Source organism: Acomys russatus, chromosome 30 (genome assembly GCF_903995435.1).
Source record: "Acomys russatus chromosome 30, mAcoRus1.1, whole genome shotgun sequence".
NCBI lineage: Eukaryota > Metazoa > Chordata > Mammalia > Rodentia > Muridae > Acomys > Acomys russatus.
Window position 1 is genome coordinate 2,003,489 of NC_067166.1, and position 13,375 is coordinate 2,016,863.

General features: G+C 37.2%; 1 pseudogene; it reads right to left on the minus strand.

The window, feature by feature from the left end:
- Positions 1–241: 241 nt before the first annotated feature.
- Positions 242–5,552, minus strand: LOC127212195 (proteasome subunit beta type-3-like; annotated as a pseudogene).
- Positions 5,553–13,375: the final 7,823 nt, after the last annotated feature.

Below are 13,375 nucleotides of genomic sequence, written 5' to 3' on the forward strand. Positions count from 1 at the left end.
ATAATAATAATAATAATAATAATAATAAAAGAAATGGGCAAGGCTAAGTTCTTTTAATATCAGAGCCACTGTAACCTGCTTTGTGGCTGTCTGGGTTTGGTGATTAGGGAGGATCCTGCTCTTATTGTTTTTCTCATAACTGTCCCCTAGGTCCACTTGATTGACTGCTGTGGGCATGGCCAACACACTTGTCTCTGCCTGTCAAATTTCATTTTGTACATTTGTCCCTAGAAATCCAGCGCTAAACATGAATACAGATGTCACTGCCAATCCCGCACAGTTCCATAGGATGAGATTTCACACGTGTCTGTGTTCTTGTGTGAGACACGGATTTTTGCCCTCGGAAGTTTAAATACAACTTTGGAAATAAGAGAATATAATAATGGAAAACACCCTCCATGGCTGAATCCACTAGTCCTTATTTAGAGAAACTAGCAAGGCTGTATTTCTGTTTAGACTTGTTACTGGGTGGGGCAGAGATAAGAACAAATAGCTTAATTTCCCTCTGAAATGACCTTTCCATTCATGCTCACATTATTGAGTCAAGACTCCATGGAGCCTCAACACAGCCTTTTCACTAACCCAAGGACCTCTTTTAGACTTTCGAATAAAAGTCAAACAAATATTTAATTAATACTGTCTAATGACTACTAATTATTACTCGAACCATGTGTCAAATCATTCATTTGTTTAAAATTTTCATTTGCTTTGTTTTTCTGTCTCCTTGTAGGCAACCTCTCTGGTGCTTTACAGCCTTCCACGCCAATGGCTAAATCTGTTTAGGTACTTCTTCCTCTATTCTCTCTGGTCCCGCCCGGTCTCCTTTCTAGTCTAGTCCACACATTCTATAGGCGTTGGCCCTACGACGTCTTGCTCCAAGCAAATCAGAGCAAAGAAACTCTCTGATAAACCAATTAACGCCCAGTGTAAATGACTAGCAAAGGGTGCAATGTGTTAAATACTCAGAGATGTGTGCATGCTAATAAAGGACAGACAGCGGCTTCTCCAGGGACTGAGGCTTTAGTAAGAGACTTTTTAGCAACAGGAAAATAGGAGTGATTTTGGGAGTCAAGGCGCGTATGAGAACCTATCTAGTTTCATCATATTCAGTCAACGTGTATTGAGCCTTCAATGAGGGACAGGCTTTGAGAACCTGGAGATAAACAAAACAGAACTCCACACACCGAGAAGTTCATAGTCTAATGGCTGTAGTAACTGTAACGTAGCATCATTCCCAGAAAGACTAGGAGATGCACGGGGCATGTAAAATGATGAAGGAGCCACTGAAAAATAATGGTGTACTTCCTAAGTGTTTTCAGGGAGATTGTTAATGAAATACACATAGTATTTGTGGTGGGGAATAAGGGCCAGACTTGCATTCATAGGGTAAACAAATTTGAACATATTTATTGAACTTTTTATTTTCTTAGAAAGTCTTTGCCAACTTTTTACAGTATTTTATTTATGATACCATTAGATATTTTCCTTTAACAGTTTCTTAAAGTGTTAGTATTGGAATGTTTTTTAAATTTTTAAAATTATATTTCTTTTTTATATATACATTTATAATATTACACATAAATAAAATAAACTACATACAGCAAGAAGAAACACAAAATAATCAGGAATTATATAAATGTTACATTCACAGTGTTTTGGCTACTTGTATTTGGAAAACTTAAAGAAAACACCTTTCATATGTTGGTGAGTCTAAAATTCTGAATATAAACACATATTTGTCATATCATACCTCTATCAATTTAAAACATCTATCTAGACCTAAAAACATCTTAACCCCTAAACAACTAAGCTTAATTGTAAGACTAACTATCTGGTCTTCAACGTCATCAGAGATTTGAGAATGAATAAAACTTAATTACTTGAATGAACAGGAAGTGCAGGTTAGCAGCTTTCAAAATGAAAAAAAAAAAAAAAAAAACAGACAATTTGCTTCCTGAACAGTCACCCAGAACTCTCTATAACATTGGAGCATCATCTTCAGCCTTCTGTCCCAATATATCTGACAGACATATTTGTGAGGCAGGAACTTGCTTACTGTGTCCTGGCAGAGTTTGGCCATCGACTCTGCCTGCATCCAAGTTTGCCCATTTTTAGTCAGAATTCTGTCTGTGACAGAAAGGAGGACATTTAGCCCGGTGGCTTGTTTGTTACATTTGATGCCATCTCCATAAGGATGTTCTTTGATGCTCATCATCTTCTTTGAGGTAGGCTGGGTGTTGCCAGGAGTTAACCTGTGTCATTGTCAGAGAATCTTTAAACTAATGAAAACATCTTTAAATGCCATATCTGTAGGTCTTCGAGGCTTTTGAAGAGCTTATCTATTTTACCTTCTATATCTATAGAGTCATGTCTAACTGCTAATCCTAGGATGTATATTCTTGTGATTAAAAATAAACTAGTAATTGACATGACCATGATTTGCTCAACTAACAATTCATTTGTATTACCTAATTATTCTAAACCGCCTGCAATAGCACTTTCAAAGTATTGGAATTAAACCTTTTATTATAATTGAGTTATATGGATACAATATCTCATATTAAGGTAGAAATATGTCTAACATAAAGAATAATCTTACATTTGAATTTTATATGAATATGTCAAAATTAAACTTATTTTGCAACAATATACAAAATTCTCTACCAATTAGGTAAAAATAACCTTGAGGAATAGTTTCACTAACCTACTTTTTGTTCTATCTTCCCTATATATTTCTATATTCCCCCTTTCTTTCTCTTCAACTCCTATCTCCAAACCTAAGAGTGGAAGATAAAGGTAAAGAAAGACATCCCTGAGTTCATCCTCATTTTGTATCTGAATAGGACCAGTAATAACTTATAAGCAACTCCCAATGAAAATAAGCATCAGTAGCCGAAGAGAGCAAACAAAAACCTACCCAATCCCCCTGAGGAGAAATGGGGCATCATTTTCTTAAGGTTTCTTCTAGCTGATTTGGGGCAAATAGTATCTTTGTAGGAGCTCAAATAAAATTGAAGAAAATGGTTAACAAGCCAGGAATAGCATTTGTGGTCCAGTTTCTAAATGTTGAGTAATTCCTGGCTTAAAAGGAGTCCTGTGTGGGACAGTCTGAAATGCTGGACCAATTGGGATTGGAAGCTTTCTTCGAAGCTGTCCTGGGAGCTGTCATGTTCTGATGAGGAACCACAACTGAAGCAGTTAAATATCCTACAGTTGAAGCCTCATATTTCACTCATTTTTAGCACTCATGAATAGAAAAACATATCTTTGTTGGATATTGAAGACAGCGGCACCTAATACACAACTTGTTTGACCAGCAGGACAGCAGTGACTATTCAGCAACCTAAGGATGGATCTGAGAACCACAAAACCACAAAACAGCAGTACTGGTGACACACTGCTGAGAGGGGTCCAAATTGTGTGGAGCATAGTTGGGTCTGGCCTCCACCCACTTTGCAAAACCACAGAAAAGTCCTGGGTCGCCACAGAAACGAGCGTGCAGCCTCTGAAGGCTAGTGCCATATGCCTCGCTGGTGGGCAGCTTCTGAAATCCCAGGGTGTGGAGTGAGCCTTGGTTCACAAACACCAGCGCCTGTGGGTTCTAGCTGGGTGCAGGCACCACAGTCGGGAACACAAGTGACCTCTGGCTATCCAGATAACCACAGAAAGCTCCAGGGTGTGTCCAGACAGCCACCGGGTGCCAGAACTAGTGCCACATGCCTGGCTGGTGGGCAGCTCTTGAACTCCCAGTATCAGAGCGTTAATGACCTCACACTGGTTGCTTTGAGGTATTTAGTATGAGTCTTTGACTTATCAAAGCCTACCTTCCAGGGATGTGCCATCTCATATGCCAATTTCAGGACTCCGACTGATGACAAATACTTGTAAATGGTTTACATAATATGTAAATAGTTAATGCAATAGTAAATGGCATGTGTGTATGTTTATACATGTTCATACATTGTACATATAAGTGTGTTTGTGCATGTGTAGATTGCTTCTCACCTCAGTTATTGAGGAAGATCGCTCATTGAATCCAGAGCTCACTGATTCTGGCTCTCCGAGGCAGCCAACGTGGCCAAGGGATTCATGCCTCTGCATTGCAAGTGCTGGAATTACAGGCAACCTTCATGCCCATTCAGCTACCACACACGTTCTAGACAGTTGAACTCCTGTCCCAACACTTTCAGGGCAATGGTTCATCCACTGGGCCATCTCCCCAATCCGTAGTTTTGTGTGTAGTAGATAAATTCACCTTCCACCTTTCTTTTAAAAAATAAAGTAAGCATTAAGAAAGAGTTCTCTTTCTTTGTTCAATGTCAAATAGAAAGTTTTTAAAAATATGCCAACATTTTAGTCAGTGTTTTGACTTCTTAAGTCACTGCTAGGGAGTACGTAGGGGGTAGACTGTGGGAGAACTCCTACACTAGAATTCATGTTGTCCCCCACTCTGTAATTGATATGTTGAAATCAATTGAAATCAATTTATTTTATCTTCAACCTAAGATAAGTAAGTTTAAGAAATCTGAAGAAGTTTGGTGGTACTGATGTATACCTTTAATCTCAGAATGTGGGAAGCAGAAGCAAGTGAGTCTCTGAGACTAAGACAAGCCTGGTCTGTGGAGCAGGTTGTAAGACATCCAAGGCCACACAGAGGAGCTCTGTCTTAAAAAACAAACAAACAAATTTAAAAATCTTAAAAGTTTCAAAACATTACTCTGAACAGGAGAATACATTTTTTCTGTTGATAAGAGTATCATTGGAATTTTCTTCCTTGGTTTAATTTTTTCCTGTATTATAATTTATTTTAATTTTTTTGAGACAGAGTAGTTCTTTATACTGGAGTCTGTCTCCAGTGGGGGCAATGCTGTAGAAACAATGACAAGCAAGAGTGAAAGAAAGGCCATCTTATTAAAAAGAAAAACAACAAAAGGAAACTGGGGCCAGGGAATAGGGTTAGTCTGTTTTATGATTTTATCTTTTTCAATGTTGTGGACAATGTCGCCCATGCCTGATATGGTGTGCTAGTCCACAGCACTCAGCATGGATTGGGAAATAGTTCCAAATGGTTTCTGGGTCCATGCTGGGCTCCCAGAGAGACTCACACATCCCAGGCATCTTTTCAGAGCACGGACCACTGACTACAAAGCCATCAGTCACCATGGGGCAGCCAATGAGTTTTAGACAGCAAACAAAGACTTAAAGGTCTTTGGGTTGAACCCAGCAATGACAGGCTCTGTGTAGTAGGGACCAAACCATTTCTCATACAAGAGGTTGGCCGCCATGCTCACGAGGGTGTCAGGCTTGATCTGCTGACTTTCCCTCAGCTCGTTCAGGTTCAGCCGGAACTTGGGGTGCTGGACAATTGTATGGACATTGGTGGCCATCCTGGCCAGGCCTATGTAGGGACTGTAACCCATAGGAACGATCTTCTGCAAGTCCTAGTTCACCATCTGGCCCTGGATCCCGAAATGCCTCTCTGCAGTGATGGCCACTCAGTTCTTTCCCTTCATGGTCACGAGGGCCCCTCCATTAGAGGAAATAATAGACATAGAATTTTAAATAAGAGCAAATGTCATTAACACAAGCAATTGTCTGGCTCTAAGTCTTTCAGCTATTCAGTAGAGAAGCCAGTAGCATCATGTGCGCTTCCCAAGAGTCAAGGTTTGCCTAATTTTAAAACATTACATGGCGCTTTGTTATTCTCTCTCCTATTCTCTCCCTTCCCACCAAGTCTTTAGCCTACGTGTAAGCATATTATTAATTACTGCATGGAATAAACCTTACAGTATGTAAAGGAACAATTGTAGGAAGTAGGTTTTGGAAAACAATGTAGAGCATGACTTAGACTGCCTAACGCCAGACAGTCTGGTAGAATAGCAAATCTTGTTTCAATTTCACCTATTTTCAGGCACATGGCATTCAAGCAGCCCCAGTTCATGATGTCACAGAAGTGTAATCACAGGGCTTTGTCCATTACCTGGTGTCCCTGCTGGTGACACAAGGGCCCAAGACTAATACCTCAAACCCTTCTCAATTAAATTAATTAAATTATAATAGCCTTGGAAACAAGTTGAGAAAGTGAAGGCGAAGAAAGAAAGTATAGGCAGAGGGAGACTATCTCAAAACAGCTATAATTTACTTTTTAAGTGGGGGAAAATATAGAAAATAAGCCATAATAGGCTTTAACATTTTTAACTGAAACCACCAGGGATTTAAAAATGCTTCTGTGTCTAAATATAGGGAACTGATAAGATACTGTCAGCACATACAATTTTACTTTTAATCTTGCAAAGTGGGGCTTTCCCCAGAGTTCTCATCTTTTAAAAATAGTATACATAGGTTACAAGAATTAGTTTGGCTAAGTGGAGTAATGCTTTCAAAAAGATCAACCTGGGACAAGCACTCATCAAAATTCAACTGAACCTCCTTTATCTTATAGATATGGTGAGATGCTGAGGTGGAGTGTGTGTGTGTGTGTGTGTGTGTGTGTGTGTGTGTGTGTGTGTGTGCATGTACGCTTCAAGGTGCACAAACACACATCTACACACACTGTTGCATTTGATTTTTATGTAATTAATTTTCTTTTTTTGTAATTAGTTTTCATAACCAAGTATTTTCAAGTTGCAGTTGTTTTCATCACTCAACCTCTCTGGTCCATAAATTGCAAAGGTGGCCTATGAACTTATAGCAACTTAGCTTTTGTTTCTGCCAGCATCCTCCACTTAGACCATTAGTGCATTCATGTAAGTACCACCTTCCTAAGCCAAGACTTCCATTAAGTCAAGATTAATGTAACTAATGAGTATTCCTCTCCTGCATCTGGGCCCTCCCCGCATCATTTGTACTCTGTATTTGTGATCTGTCATTGTGACACATCACCTTTGAGATGGCAGATGCTGAGCCAAGTTTAGAAACCCTGTGACAGAACAACTCTCCTTTTATACCCACAATCTTCCTCCATCATTCCTCACCCTCTGCAAGAACGTTATTGTGTGTGGTTATTTTAAGTTAATAAATGCACCTTTTAGGACTTCTTAAGAAAATGCAAACACTCACTTAAAAGTTTCAAGCATTCATCTTAATCCATTGGCTTCTTAGTTATTCTCAACCCCTACTTTCATAGTTGGACACTCTAACAAGAAGAACTATTAAAGTTCCTCTTAAAATAAATCTCACCGATTGGGAAATTTACAAAGGCATGTGTCTTGGAATGATGAAAACTTGAACATGAATGCGTTGCTTTGAATGAAAAATTATCGAGATCTTAAAGCTGTGCTGTTGATTTTTTCCACCACATAGCTTTAGGTATAAATTTTATTATTGTTTGAATTTATTCTTAATTGATAAAGACATAAAGGTTCTATTTGTGAGACACCATGTGGTATGTTGAGGCAAGCTTATCTTCAGAAAGCTTTAGGTTAGAGAACAATTTTACATTGTACTAAGTGTTGATCTGCATATGACAGTTTCCAAAAATATAAAGGAATCATATATATATATATACACATATATATACACAAAACAACTTTACACCTGATATTTTCCCAACTTTTTCCTCAACATATTCATTCCTTACTTGTTTAGTGATTAAACGGTTAATGTAGAAAGTGAAGTCTTCTCTAGAATGCAACAAGGACACTAAGCGATATAGGCCTGAGAAAGCACATTCTCCTACATTGAGGCTTTGCTTTTAAATCTGTAACAGGAACTGGCAATAGATGAACTAACAGAAGAAAAGTGCATATGTGTTCATTGTATGCCCAGGACACCATAGAAAGACAAGTACCCCAAAATGAAATTCAGAAACATATCGGATTGAAACTGGTTTCTCAAAAAAAAAAAAAAAGAAAAGAAAAGAAAAAAAGAAAAAGAAAAGAAAGAAACTGGTTTCTCCTGATCCTAAAAGAAACTGGTTTTTTTTCTGGCTGCCGAAAATACTGAGCCACACAATAATCTCTGCTTTATACTACAACCTTTCATAATTTCTCAAAAATAACAGCTATTCCCACATTCTATCCTTCTGTTCTTCAGTCTGAAATGTTCTAAATGCCTCCACTATGTTCCCTCAAATGGATATTGTATTGAACTGAATAGTCATTCTCCCTTAAAATTATTTCCAGTAGTTACTGTATTGAAAGTTATCTCTTTCAGGAAACAAGGAAACCATCCCCATATGAAAGCAGCCATGTATGAATATACTATGAATTGTCATAAGCAGTTTATTTGTAAATATAGGTCTCTGGCTTTGTCTTTTTATTTTACATTTCTTCTGTTTTAGGGATGCAAGTGGTTGATCCTATGCATGTCAAGATTTCTTATTAAGGGAGTAAAAAATGAATAATGAATGAAGAAAGCACATAGTATTCTTGGTATCTTTATTGTGAGTACTTCCAGTCTTCCTTCCTTCCTCCTTCCTTCTTCCTTCCTTCCTTTCTCTGTCCTGCTCCTTCTTTCTTCTCCTCTTCCTCCTTTTTCTTCACCCTCAAGCTCATGTTATTTTAATTTCTGACTGATAAAATGTACCTAAACAATCTTCAAATCACCTTGATTTCCTGTGTTATTTATAAAGCTTCAGAATGTCTAATTCACAGTTTTTTTCTCTAGGATTTTTTAAATCAGAGAGTTTGAAATAAAGCTTGAAATTCTCTTTAAAATAAAATCATTGCCTGCGACCCCAAAGTCTTTCAAGGTTGTTCTTTGTGGTATATTCAGTATTTGGCATAGTGTTTTTTCAAGACGTGCTTGAACACTGACTTAACAAGTGGATAAATGGTGGTATTTACCTCTCGGACATATTTGCAACTATTTTTCTTGTGATTTTAAAGTTATGTTCGATATTTGAAAAAAATACCATGAGCTTTTTGGCCGTATGGGGCTCCCACATTAAATGAGCAAATAACATGATTTTAAAGTTATGTTCGATATTTGAAAAAAATACCATGAGCTTTTTGGCCATATGGGGCTCCCACATTAAATGAGCAAATAACAATTCAAGACAGCAGTGGATGAACTATCAAGTTCTGAAAGAAACCTGCCACATTCATCCAGAGATTAAGAAAACCAAAAGTAATAGAAGAGTCACACTCAATAATCCTGGTAGCATTGTTAAATGCCTATTTGTAATACTGAGAGATCAGAGATAAGTCAAAGTTCTTGACGTTTTAAAATGTCTTAGCTAGTATAAGATGAACATTTCAAGTAATTAATAATGCTTTTAATGTGTTGCTGGTAGTATTGCTCTAGGAAGGGTCTATAAGAAACATGGCATAAGAAATGAAGCAAATAATGATCTGTGATCTGTGTCTAAAGTATTAAAATATTCAATATTTCAATTTTCAATATTGCCAGCACTCAGAAACTTGGTAACCTTGTACACAAATAATAATATTCCCTTTATATAATGCAGGGGAAGGGGGGAGTGAAGTTCTTAGTGACTATAACCTTGCATGTTTAAAGAGGTTAGAGAAAGTATCTCAATATGCCAAGTCCTTATGTGTAAATTATTATTTCGTCATCCCTACAGGTCATTTGAAATCCACTCTTAATCCACTTATCAAGAGATGATTCTACTTAAAAAGGAATTTATCATGTTAGGGTTGTATCCTTAAATGACCCTTTGCTAACTGAGTACGGCCTCAGATTTAGCTGGTCAATTAATTACGTGGCAATCAAAACTTACAATGTACAGAATGAACTCCAAGTTTGAAATCATATAAGCTAATAGACCTCATGTGAGTTAAGGGAGTTATTTATAGGAAAAAAATGAGTCATGCTGGCTTCATTGTTGTGCCATGCAATTTCAGAATGTTGCTTTTCAATGTCCTCAATTTATCACTCAAAGGTTTCAAATACTAAAATTTCAGTCTTCCTGAAATTTTTGGTGGCTGGGTTTCATAAGACACTTTGACAAACGACAGGCTCGAGTGAAGAAGAAACGAAGCCAATCAGAAGCAGAGACATTTTCTAAATGGCCACTGCTGTGAAGGTGTCGGTATTTAGCAACATTCTCTTTAAAATATCAAGAGTGGTTTACACAACCTCATTTCAGTTTAGGATATTGACTTATTGATGTAGTCTCTTCATAAGTCTTGCTTTGATTTGAATGAAAGCAGAATCTGCACTTCTGATCTCTGGATAAACTACTGAAGTTAATTGGGACATGATAATAGCTCTTTTGCATGGACTCGGGTTACCAAAAGAAAGTGTTGACTATTTATTCCTAAGTACTTCTGAGGAGTTTAGCTAGTGATTCCCAAGTGTAATAGAGAAAAAACTGGGAACATAAGTATAACTGCCTTATGGTGTCTTGCATAGACACTGGGAGGACTCACTCTGTGGGTGAATGTGCAGTGATGGATGATGATCAAAAAAGGGTATGATTGAAGCTAGTGCTAGTTGATTATTATTATTATTATTATTATTATTATTATTATTATTATTATTATTATTATTATTATTATTACTTTAAGAACAAATATTTTTCTTTATATTATGTGATTAGTAATTCCAAAAAATTCAATAACATTTAAGATATTGTGACAGATAAATATTCAAGAAGAACAGCTACAGTCTTTCAAATACGTCTTGGTTTATGTTTTCAAACACAATTGATAATATATAAGCCATAGGAAAGCAGTAGAAAACGTACATTTAGGGTATCTAAAGTATAACACAATTGAATTTTTAGCCAGTGACCTCAGAATATCTTTAAGTCAGTTCTTGTAATAATGTTGAAGGTTTTCCTAACGAATAAGAGCAGGCTTGTATTAAAATAAAAGTAATGGGATTAATGTGAACCCTTTTGAGCCTGAAGGACTTAAGGTCACAGTATTGACTATTGATGTCTCAATCTTCCTTTTAGCATTCATGATGGACATACACTGCTAGGTCCCTCAAAATATAGACCCCTTTCATCCTCATAAAGATACAGTTTTGGTTCTAAAATTTCTGAATGGAGACTAATATCTACCATATCTCTATTTACGTCAAGTTTGCCGAATACCAATAGCCAAATCACTATGAATGTAACATTTATATAATTCCTGATTGTTTCATGGTTCTTCCTGATATATGTAGATTATTTTACCCATGTATAATAATATAAATATATATGTTAAAAAAGAAATATAACAAAAATATTCATCTTTTTAAAAAACTGGAAAAAAAGACACAGCTTTGTAGGCAGAAAAACTGCAGCAGCCACACAGGAAAATGGTGTTCCAGAGTAGCTGTCCTGCCAGGTACTTTCCTCCGAGCTACACCCCTATAAAGTGCCTTATGGGTCTGCTATTGCTTTTTTTTTTTTTTTTTTCTTTATATCCAGAGTACACCAACATTAAGAGAAGTCACTTAGAGCTGTACTGCTGAACTCATAAATGAACATTTGCCTGAAAGAAAATAAGGAGAGAGGTGCCTGTTAGCTGTGGTTGCTGAGGCCACATTTAAGGCCATGTAGTCAAGAAAGAGGGGTGTCTGTGTCCTACATTCCTTCTGAGATCACACTGTTTAGGTTCTTGGCTTAATCGGATGGAAGCACCACATGAGAATATGCCTGTTTCGTCTTCAACACCTGTTGTTCCCCCAATAAATGTCTAGCGTTCCCTTGAGCCTGATGTCCTGAGAATGAGAAGTTTCCATTAGAACCATCATGGGGAAAGTAAGGAATTTCATGCCGGGTCCAACTGACAGCACTAAGTAGGTCAGGGATCCATTTCCAAATCTGAAGCCACAAAGAAAAGAGAAAAAAGAAACAGAAAAGACTGGATAATCACAGCTTGTTCAGAATTTGTAGCCTTTCATCTGCATCCAGAAAGGAAAATTGGCAGGCTAAGTACCCTGCTCATTGAATGACGTAGCATTTAAACATGGATCGGTCTTCTCTCTTTTTCAGAAAGAGAGGGTGAAAATAGGGGAATCGCAACACTAACTCCTATTGATTTAGTTAGACACACAGTAGTTGGTCTTCTGTGTTTGGCAGCTACATTTTGACCTTGGGAATATCAACATACACAGGTAATCATGAGCTGTATGTACTTAAGTGTTGAATCACCAAGAACGTTTTCTTCAATAAGGAAATGGATCAGGCATACATTAGCTCTTTTTTTTTTTTTAAAGACTTATTTATTTATTACATATACAGTGTTCTGCATGCATGTGTGCCTGGACACCAGAAGAGGGTGCCAGATCTCACTATAGATGGTTGTGGGACCCCATGTGGTTGCTGGGAATTGAACTCAGGACCTTTGGAAGAGTAGCCAGTACTCCTAAACGCTTAGTCATCTCTCTGGCCCATAACATTAATTATTAAGAGAGATCTAAAATGTCAAATATTCTAATGTATTACAGCTATTTGAGATTATTTTGTTGCATAGATACTTAATTACAGCTTTGTATATTAAAAAGAGTCAACATTGTTGAATAATAAGCTCTATGAACTAGAGGTAAATACACAGAGAACAATGTTCCATAGAGACCCAATTAATTCATTGTTTTCCTTCTGCAGCAGAGCCCCAGACATTAGTAGGCCCCAAACCTTAGCACAACTGACTCCATGATGGAAGTACCATTCAGACAACAAAAATCAGCATGTAGACAGTACCACCTGCCAAAATTAAAATGAAGACCTAATCCATCAAAGTCCATATGTCTGAAACATACTAACCTTGCATTTTGGGTTCTGTAGCTTTGCTTTTGGGTAACTGTTCTTGTTAACCGAAATATGTCACATGGGACGTGGTTTTTGTCATTAAAATTTCACTCTGAGAAGGGCTCAGAGCTACACTGTGACCCCAAACACTCAGTGTAGTGGCTGGCTGGCTAATAAAACTTTCTATCGGCTTAAATCCATGTCTGAGAAGTCTTCTCTGGTGGTTATCCTACACTTTAATGCTTTCTTTCTTTATCTCTTTTCCTTTCTTTGCTTGCTTGCTTGCTTTTTTCCCTCCCTTTTAGCTCAACAAAATCAACTGTTGTAGAAAGTCTATCAAATTAGTAATTTACATAGAGAAAGGGCAGCCCCCAAAGCTCTTTATGATATTCTACTTGTAACGAAGTTTGTCAAGAATGCGGTTTTGCTGAAAGGGTTTTTTTTTTTTTTTTTCCTGTTTACAAATAAACATCAAGATTTCAGTTGAGTTCAACAAACATTATTGTTGATGAAAACATTAGAGATCCACTGCTTTTGATTGGCAGTTGTTTTGCACTATGCTTTCAACTGTAAAATATTAAGTAATTTGTTTACTCTTTGCCAGAACACTGTCATGGTCAATAACACAAATTGAAACACAAATTGGAGTCCTGTTGGTTTTTTTCCCCCCTAAAATCTGGAAAATTGGCCAAAATGAAGCCTTCCAGTACTTTGGGTTTCTTCTCT